The sequence below is a fragment of the Rattus rattus genome, chromosome 16 (assembly GCF_011064425.1).
Source record: "Rattus rattus isolate New Zealand chromosome 16, Rrattus_CSIRO_v1, whole genome shotgun sequence".
In the NCBI taxonomy this organism is placed as follows: Eukaryota; Metazoa; Chordata; class Mammalia; order Rodentia; family Muridae; genus Rattus; species Rattus rattus.
This window is the reverse complement of record NC_046169.1, coordinates 32421145-32431890: the sequence shown is the minus strand read 5'-3', so window position 1 is coordinate 32431890 and position 10746 is coordinate 32421145.

Here is a 10746-nt window from a genome sequence, read left to right as displayed (position 1 = left end):
AAGTTCCAGATGCCCCCATGTGTTCCCAGTGCGATATAAATACATCCTGAAGAAATAAACAAGAGAATGGCAGTCGCGTCTCCTGGAAACAACGCACTGTGAAAGTGACTCAGAGGTTCCTTTGGAGTTTACTTGGAGAGGAAAGGACAACCCAGGATGATGACGGACAGTGAGGAAATACTGAGTTACCTCAGCCTCCACCTCAGCCTCAGCCTCTGCCTCAGCCTGGCCTTAAAATTTTGGGTTTGTTAAAAATTAAAGATTTTGGCTCTGTGTAGTGGCGAACACCTTCAGTCCCAGCACTGAAAAGGCAGAAGCAGGAGGATCTCTGGGAGTTTGAGGCCAGCCTGGTCTACAGAGTGAGTTCCAGGACAGCCAGGGCTACACAGAGAAACCCTGTCTCAAATATTTCATACGTCATGTGTGAAACTGTTGTAAGGAAGCATGTGCTGCTAAAAGCACTTAAACCGAATAACATTTGGTCTTGGATATTCCCCCATCACACGGGTAGCAGATTAACTGAATCTGAATGTCCTCTGGGCTTGGACAGTTTCAACATTGAGGAATTTTGGATAAAGCCCAAGGGAAGGTGGTGCCCTGCCCTTCTGAGCCCAGCCAAGCTCAAGGCCCTGCCAGGCTGGGGGGGAGGGGAGCCCCTTGTCCTAGCCAAGGCTTTCATTACTACCACTCCCTTCATGCCCACCTTCCCAACTCTCGCCTCAGCTCAAGGCTCAACCTCTCCCGGACAGAAAGCTTCCGGTCCTGGTCCTTGTGGCCAAACCCTTCCCTTCCTCCCTCTGTGCATCCCAGCAGTTCCTAAGATCCACTGATCCTTGGCCCAAAGCCCAGCTTATACTGGAAGAGTCTCCATACTTGCTGAATTATATCAAAGTGTGCACGGGTTTTAACTCTAGCTTCTCCCAGTTGATGGTTTGGTTTTGCTGCTTCCTGATAGACATTAAAAGTTACCATCCGGAGCTGGACGGATGGCTCAGTGGTTAAGAGCACCGACTGCTCTTCCAGAGGTCCTGAGTTCAATTCCTAGCAACCACACGGTGGTTCACAACCATCTGTGATGAGATCTTTGCGCCCTCTTCTGGCGTACAGGCATATATACAGGCAGAACACAGTATACATAATAAATGAATAAATCTTTAAGAAAAAGAAAAAGTTACCATCCTAGCCACTAACCAACACCAAGTTCGTTTTCTTTTTTTTTTTTTTTTTTTTTTGTTCTTTTTTTGAGCTGGGGACGAACCCAGGGCCTTGCGCTTCCTAGGCAAGTGCTCTACCACTGAGCTAAATCCCCAACCCCATTCGTTTTCTTTTGAGACAGGATCTAACTGTGTAACCCTGGCTACCCTGGAGCTCCCTGTACAGACCCAGTTGGCCTCAAACCCACAATGCTCTCTGTCCGAATGCTGCACTGCCACACCTGACTCCAAATGGCTTCTGAAATGGAATTCCCCTTTGAAATGTTTTTTAACTCATTGCTGCTGTTGTGTGCGACGGGGATGGCTTTGGGCCTGAATCAGGTCCCTCCTCCCACCGTGTGGGTTCCAGGGATTAAACGCTGGTTATCAAGAGCAGCAACCCTTGGAGCCGTCTCAAGAGCCCTAACAGGAAGTGAATCTCTGGCTTCTTGTCAATGTAGGCAGTGCCCAACCCCAGACACCGTCTCTTCCTCCACCCATCTTCTCCAAAACTTCTGGGACAAGCATGCTCTTTGCTTCTGTTACTTTACATGTTATTGGGTTATAATTACATACAGCAACGCTCATAAATATTTTTATTACATTTATTTATTTACAAGCTGGCAGTGATAGCTCGCAGCTTAATTCCCAGCATTCCAGAGGCAGAGATGGGTGGATCTCTGAGTTCGAGGCCAGCCTGGTCTACAGAGTGAGTTCCTGGACAGAAGGGCTACACAGAGAAACCTCAATTAATAATAATAATAATAATAATAATAATAATAATAATAATAATAATACACATACACAAAGGAAATGTAGTCACAATTGTGCAGCCAAGCCACTCTGCTGTCTAATTGTCTTGTTAGTCCCTACAGAAGCAGGTCCATCTTCTCTCTGTTCTTCATTAATTTTTGTTTCCATTGACTTGTCTAAGTATTCCTTTTTTTTTGTTTGTTTGTTTGTTTGTTTGTTTGTTTTCGGAGCTGGGGACCGAACCCAGGGCCTTGCGCTTGCTAGGCAAGTGCTCTACCGCTGAGCTAAATCCCCAACCCCGTTAAGTATTTCTTATGAAAGGAAGCATACAACTGGCAAGTCTTATAGCTGGATTTTTATCTATCTATCTATCTATCTATCTTGTAGAGCATCTTCTATCTGCTGGAATTACAGCTGTGTGCCACCACGCAGGTGGTGCTGAGATTCGAACCCACGGCCTCCTATCTGCTGGGCAAACATCTGTCCACTGAGCCCTTTCCCTTCCTTCCTTTTCTGTGCCAGAGGTCACAAGCTCTGCTATGCACTAAGCACCTGCCTCAGCCCTAGTTTCTTTTCTTTTCTTTTTTTTTTTCACAGTCTCAGCAACATCCATTATTACTGGGGACATAGTTGTGAAACGAGTGCTAGAAGTCAGTTCCCTATGGGAGATGCTAGGCTCTGGAACATTCCGTGGGTGTATTTTCGGGTCCTGAAATGCAATGTGCACAAAGATGATGCCAGCTATTGAAGAGACGGAGGAAGGATTGGGGGTGGGGGGGATTGCAATGCTGTTTGGCAGGAAGGAGGGGGTTCAGCGGACATCTGGAGACTCATACATATTCATGAGGACAGGGATTGGACCGTCATCCTCAGAGCATGGTGGGACACTTTCCAGGCTGTCTGGTTACTAGGCAGAGTTCCCAGGAGTTGTGGCTCTATCCTTCCCCTAACAGCTTCATACTTCAGTGCCTGCCTGCACAGAACCTTCTGGTGTCTGCAGCGGGCGATGGCTAAGAATCACGTGCATCTTAACCTGTTTGGTTTTTTTTTTTTCCCCTAGAAAACTCTCTCTCTTTTTTTTCTCTCCAGCCCCCTACCTAAGAAAGTAAATACCCCACCCAGCATGGTGGCACACAATGTAGTCTCAGCCCTTAGGCAGTGGAGGTAGGAGGAGCAGAGGTTTAAGGTAATTCTCAGCTATGTAGAGAATTCAAGGCCAGCCTGGGCTACACAAGACCGGTTTCAAAACTGAAGCCGGGCAGCCAGGTAGTGGTGATCCATGCCTTTAATCCCTGTGAGTTTGAGGCTACCTTGATCTACACAGTGAGTTCTACAACAAGGCTACGTAAAGAAACCCTGTCTCAAAACAGCCCAAAACACAAAAATACAAAAGAGCATGGTGGCGTCACCTTAACCCATCAATCTGAAGGCATAGTCAGGGATGGAGGAGTTGGGGGGATGGGGGGATAGGAGGCCAGGGGGTGAGGAGGGGATATCTGTGAGTTCCAGGATGGTTCCAGCTACATAGTGAGAGAGACCCTTTCTCAAAAAATAAATAAAATCCAAGGGCGACAAGGCAAGCAATTTACAGTGTGGTGTGTGGTAGTGGTGATGGTGGGGGTGGGTATTGAAATGCCCACCTTTAGGCTTTTGTCAGCTTGACAGAAGCTAAAGTCACTCAAGAAGCAGGGTCTTCACTTGAGAAAATGTCCCCACCAGACTAGGGCATCTTCTTGACTAAAGATTCATGCTGAAGGGCTCCGCATCAGGTTTCTGCTCTGACTTCCCTCAGTGATGGAGTGTGACCCGAGAGCTTAAGATGAACCCTTCCCTCCCTGCGTTGTGTTCGGCCATAGCGTTTACTCCAGCAGTAGATACCCCAACCGAGACGCCTATTGATGGTATAAAGCTAAGATCCTCAGTGGAGAACGTAGAGGCGCTACGGAAGAGGTGGCTCAGTGGTTAAGAGCGCCGGCTGGGTCACAGAGGACCCAAGTTCAAGTGCCGGCAACCCACACAACGGCTCCTAACAACTCCAAGGCACCTGACACCCTCTTCCGGCCTCCGCAGGCAGCAGACAAGCACACGGGACACAGGCAAGGCACCCATACCCATAAAACAAAATAATAAAAAAGCACCAATATGAATAATAACACTAAGGACCACAGAAGATGATCAAACCGATCAAAGGAATAGAAACACACATGTAGGGCTGGAGAGATGTTTCAGTGGTTAAGAGCACTGACTGCTCTTCCAGAGGTCCTGAGTTCAATTCCCAGCAACCACATGGTGGCTCACAGCCATCTGTAATGAGATCTGGTGCCCTCTTCTGGCCTGCAGGCACATACACGAAGGCAGAAAGCTGTATGATGTATATATACATTATAAATAAATAAATGTTTAAAAAAAACACACACACACACACATGTATCCAAAGCAAGGGCTACAGAGATGGCTTGGTGTTTGAATGCTTGCCCCTCTTCTATTTTTGTTTAAGATTTTTATTTATTTTACATATATGAGTGCTCTGTCTGCAGGTACACCTTTGTGGCAAAAGGGCACCAGATTCCATTACTGATGGTTGTGAGCCACCATTCGGTTGCTGGGAATCGAACTCAAGACCTCTGGGTCTCTTAACCACTGAGCCATCTCTCCGGACTGCTTGCTGCTCTTCTCGAGGATCCCCAGTGGATTCTTAACACCTGCATTAGGTTGTTCACAAGGGCCAGTAACATCGGCTCCAGGAGACAGCCTCTTGGGCTTGTGTAGACATCTGAACACACAAGGAGCAAACAGACATGTGCACATAAGTTAAAAAAAAAATTTTTTTTCTTTCCGGAGCTGGGGACTGAACCCAGGGCCTTGCTCTCGCTAGGCAAGCGCTCTACCACTGAGCTAAATCTCAATCCCCCCCCCCAAAATGTTAAAGCAACAAATCCATCTTAAGCACTTGAGGACGGGCAAATTAGTATGCATGATATCAGAAGCACGGAGGGTTAGAGCGGGGCTAGGGAGATGGCTCAGTGGTTAAGAGCACTGTCTGCTCTTCCAGAGGTCCTGAGTTCAATTCCCAGCAACCACATGGTGGCTCTCAACCATCTGTAATGGGATCTGATGCCCTCCCTCTTCTGGTGTTGTGTGAAGAAAAAAAAGTTCAAGCTCTCTCTCTCTCTCTCTCTCTCTCTCTCTCTGTCTCTCTCTCTCTCTCTCTCTCTCTCTCTCTCTCTCTCTCTCTCTCTCTCTCTCTCTCTCAGACAGGGTCTCTGTAGTAGACCAGGCAGGACTCAAACTCACAGCACTGGGATTAAAGGTGTGCACGACCATGCCCAGCTTCAAGGTCATCTTGACTATGTGGTGAGTTTGAAGCCAAAACTTGTCTACAAACAAAACCAGATTGATCTGATGGCATTTGAACTACATACATCTAAATAAGGTGGAAAATAATTCCACATATAAGGCTTGGAATGGTGGCAGCACGTGGAGCCAGAGGCAGGAGGATCTTTGTGAGTTTGAGGCCAGCCTGGTCTACAAATTGAGGGCCAGGATAGCCAGGACTACACAGTGAGAGTTTGTCTTAAAAAAAAGAAAAAAGGCCTAAAAATATATATTTGACAAAGCAGGGTAAGGCGACTCACAACTTTTTTAAGGTGGTTGAGTCAGGATTATTGATGCGACTATGAGACCAGCCTTGGCTACATAGTGAGACAGTCTCCAAAATTCCACATACAAGGCTCAGTGCTTACAGAGCAAATGCAAGGACCTGGGTTTGACCCCTCCAACTTGTGTAGAAATAAAGCCATGGACAGAGACACAGACTTATTATCCCCAGTGCCGGGAGATAGAGACAAGCAGATCTCTGGCGATGTCTGGCCAGGAAGCCTGTGGCAGAGCTGGCCAGCACCATGTCCCAGTGAGAGACTCTCAAAATGCAATAATGACGGTGCCTGGAGACTAAAGACAGGAACGCACACCTAAGTGTGCCCATGCAGACATGCTCGGCAACACACCTAAATTCCAAAAACAACTCTAAAAAATAATATACATATGACTAAAAAAAATAACATTTGGTCTGTTTTCTTAAACAAGAAAAAAATAAGACACGTTCTTTCTAATATTAGACGTTGGAAAATGGCTGAGGCCATTTTTCGCTCGTTTGCCACCTAGAGGACAGAATTAGAATCGCAACAAACCTCGCTCCGGATTAAGCCAGGAAGAGGATGCAGACTGAGCCTCTCTGTTTTGATGGGGAAAATTCACTCCTTGAATTTTTTGCAGGTCAAGACTATAACCAGTTTATTTAAGCTCATTTTTTTTCTTTTCTTTTTTTCGGAGCTGGGGACCGAACCCAGGGCCTTGTGCTTGCTAGGCAAGCGCTCTACCACTGAGCTAAATCCCCAACCCCTTAAGCTCATTTTTTAAAAGATTTATTTTTATGATGTTGAGGGATGGAGAGATGGCTCAGTAGTGAACACCGGCTGCCCTTGCAGAGGACCTAAGTTCAATTCCCAGCCCATAGTGGTTCACAGCTGGCTGTAATCTGACGTCCTCTTTTGACCTGTTTATTCTGTGAAGAGAGAAAGGTTAGGAGGAGGTAACATTTGAAATGTAAATAAAAATATATCCAATAAAAAATTTACAAAATGTATAAATAAAAGGTGCTATAAATAAAATTAAAAAAAAAAAGACCAAAGTAAAAAATTCGAAGAGCCTTTTGGCAAGATACCTGGAGCCACCACATCCCAGCCCTGCATCGATGTCACTGTCTGTACTCGCCGCTTGTGGTGCACAGTGTGGTGCGACCGTGGCCCTCCCTGCCCATTAGGAAGAGGTCCTCTCCCAAGCACAACTGCTTTGGTCTACCTTGAAAAGTTAATTAGCACCTGCTGTATACTTAAAGCCATCCACGGGTGTTCTGGGCTCTCAGTAGCAGGACAGAGCTGGGTTTTTACCCTCCTAGGGAGGCACTTTGTGCCCTGAAATGACTCAAGCCTTTCTTTGAAAGGGTGTGGAAGTTGCCTCCGCAGAACAGGTAAGGACAGGCCCATGGTTGGCTCCTGGCTTCAGTCTCTGACTCCGAGGACAAGGGACAAGAATGGGAAAGACCGAAGGTATGATTCACCCTGCTTCAATTCTAAACAGCCTTTAAGAATACAAGGAAGTGTATCCCACCAAGGGCTGACCTAACATTCTAGAGACTTCTCTGAGGAGGTCCATAGTACCCCGAATCTTGCCAAGTCCGGGGCTAGCTGCCAAGCCGGTCCATGTTCCCGTGGAGCACTGACAACCGAGGTAACAGAAAAGACAGAGTTGAGAGGCCATAGGTCTGGCCAAGAGCCAATTCAGCTCCACCCTCCCTCTCCCCACACCCTAAAGTAGTGTGTCTTCCCACTCTGCAAATTCTTTTCTTTTCTTTTTCAAGACAGGGTTTCTCTGTGCAGTCCTGGCTGTCATAGAACTCACTCTGTAGACCAGGCTGGCCTCCCCAGCGCTGGGATCAAAGGCAGACCCTACCACCCAGCTGCCCACTTTGCAAGTCCTTGAGTCTCACATTCTTCACCCATCCCTATCCCTTGAAGCAGACTGAACCCTCCTCCCTCCTCTCCCCTCTCTGAGCCCAACCTTATCCAAGTCATTCCTGGCCACACCTTCCCAGAATGCTCTAGAACCACTTTATCTAACTCCTGCCTTCCTAATCAACTGTGAAGGCATTTTTGCTTTGCTTTGTCTGTCTGTTTGGAACCAGGGCCTGACGTTGCCCAAACTGGACTCAAATGGGTTATGTAGGTAAGTCCAGCCTGGAATTTTTAAAAAAGAACATGAATCTGTATTTATATGAATTTGTGTGCACTACGTGTGTGCAGGGCCCATAGAGAGCACGAGGGGGCACCAGATCACTCAGAACTTGAGTTACAGGTGGTTGTGAGCTAACACAGTTAGCTGGGATTTGAACCCGGGCCCTCTATAAGACCATCCTGTGCTCTAAACTACTCTTAGGCAGGATCTCTCCAGTCTTTGTCTTAAATATTGGCCTTCCTTCCTCTACCTGCTGAGCAATGAGCTTACACACTTGAGCCCCCAAGCTTGGCTTTGCTGTGAGATTTGAACGTCTGGAACCAGAGCTGGAGAGATGGCTCAGTGGTTAAGAGCACCGACTGCTCTTCCAGAGGTCCTGAGTTCAAAGCCCAGCAACCACATGGTGGCTCACAACCATCCATGATGGGGTCTGGTACCCTCTTCTGGCCTGCAGGCGTACCTGTAAGCAATCTTAAAAAAAAGAAAGACAGAACCGTGAGGCCCCTAAGGTTGTACTGTGCGGGCTTAGCAGTCACACACAAGGATGCCCCGTTGATTTCAGACACACAGTGAGTAGGGTTACACGTGCTTTACTTATATTTTACTTATATTTTCAAAAAAGCCTATTTTTCTGGTAATGATTTTTTTTTTTTTTTGAGTCAGGATACCTCTGTATCTATGTTTCCCTGGCTGACCTGGAACTCACAGAGCTCCACCTGCCTCTGCCTCCTGAGTGCTGGGATCAAAGTGTGGTCGTCACACCTGGTAGGGATAGTGGGTTTGTTTGTTTGTTTTTGTTTTGTCTTTTTTTTTTTTCCAGACAAGGTCTCATGTACCCCAGGCTAGCCTGGGTCTCACCACGTAGCCCAGACTGGCCTTGAACTGTCCCTCTTCAAAGGATGGGATTATACCCAAACCCCACAGCGCTTGGCTCATGGAACTTCCTCTTTTTGGTTATTCACCAGTTTAAACACATTTCAACAATCTAGAGCAGGGCTCGGCAGGATGTATTTTAGTGCGTGCGTGTGTGTGTGTGTGTGTGTGTGTGTGTGTGTGGTGTGCATGTGTGTGTGTGTGTGTGTGGGGTGGTGTGTGTGTGTGTGTGTGTGTATGGTGTGTGGGTGGTGCATGTGTTTTGTGTGTAGTGTGGTGTGAGTGTGTGGTGTGGTGTGCGTGTGCATGGGGTGCATGTGTGTGTGTGTGTGTGCATGTGTATGGTGTGTGTCTGTGCATGTGTGGTGTGTGTGTATGTATGTGGTATGTGTGTCTGCGTGTGTGTATAGGTGTGTGTACATGTGTGTGTGTGTGTGCATGTGTGTGTGTGTGTGTATGCATGTGTGTGTGTGTGTGTGTGTGTGTGCATGTGTGTGTGTGTGTGTCTGCATGTGTGTGTGTGGGGGTGTGGTGTGTGTCTGTGTGTGGGTGTGTATGTGTGTGTGTGTGTGTGTGTGTGGTGTGTGGGTGTGGTGTGGTAGGTGTGTGTGGTGTGTGGGTGTGCGTTGGTGTGTGTGTGGTGTGTATGGTGTGGTGTGTGTGTGTGTGTGTGTGTAGGTTAGACGTTAACTGTAGCTGTCCTTATCCATTTGTTGATTGTTGTTGTTTATTTTATGTGTATGGACGCTTGCTTGTATGTTTGTCTGTTACATGTGTGCTTGGTGGCTATACAGAGCAAAAGGGGACAAACCTGAGGCCTCTGCCTTGTTTCTTGTGTGCTTGGGCACACTCCTGTGCATATACTTTTGTTCACACACATAAACAGTAAAAATTTTACAACACAAAATAAATAAGGAATGATTTATTATTATTTTTTTTTATTAACTTGAGTATTTCTTATATATATTTCGAATGTTATTCCCTTTCCCGGTTTCCGGGCAAACATCCCCCTCCCCCCTCCCCTTCCTTATGGGTGTTCCCCTCCCACCCCTCCCCCCATTGCTGCCCTCTCCCCAACAGTCTAGTTCACTAGGGGTTCAGTCTTAGCAGGACCCAGGGCTTCCCCTTCCACTGGTGCTCTTAGGAATGATTTATTATTTTATGTATGTGAGTACACTGCAGCTGTCTTCAGACGCATCAGAAGAGGGCATCGGATCCCATTACGATGGATGTGGTTGCTGGGAATTAAACTCAGGACCTCTGGAAGAGCAGTCAGTGCTCTTAACCACTGAGCCATCTCTCCAGCACAGAAAATAAATAGAAGGTGAGACATTCTCAGGACAACACAGATGCCATAGCAGGGAGGAGCACTTGCCGCTCTTGCAGAGGACTTAAGTTGGCTACCCAACATCCATGTTAGGCAGCTCTCAACTGCCAGAAACTCCAGCTTTAGAACATATCCAATGCCTCTGACCTCCTTCGACTCCTGTACACATGTGTATAAACACACAGAGAAACATACACACACATTTAATTTAAAGTTTTTTTTAAAGATTTATTTATTTTATTTATATATTAGTACACTGTAGTTCTCTTCAGACACTTCAGAAGAGAGCACCCCATTACAGATGGTTGTGAGCCCCCATGTGGTTGCTGGGTTTTGAACTCAGGACCTCTGGAAGAGCAGTCAGTGCTCTTAACCGCTGAGCCATCTCTCCAGCCCTAATTTAAAGTTTAAAACATTTTTTTTGAGACAGGGTCTTTCTATGTAATTCTAGCTGTCCAGGGACTTGCTATGTAGACCAGGCTGGCCTTCAGCTTACAAACATCTGCCTGCCTCTGCCTCCTGAGTACTGTGCTTAAAGGCTTACCCCAACACCGTCAGCAAGAGTGATTTTTATCTCTCATCGATTTACAAAGAAAAACACCATTCTTAGCTCAAGGTTTACACAGGAAGAAGTGTTAAACTCACTACCAGAGCAGAGTGCTTGGTTCACAAACCTTCATGAGAAACAGGTTGGCATGGTAGGCAGGCCTGTAGTCCCAGCTTCCTGGAAGGCTGAGGGAAGAGGACCACCAGAACTGCAGAGGAAGTTGGAGGCTATCGTGGACAACTTGTACGACCCTGTCTGAA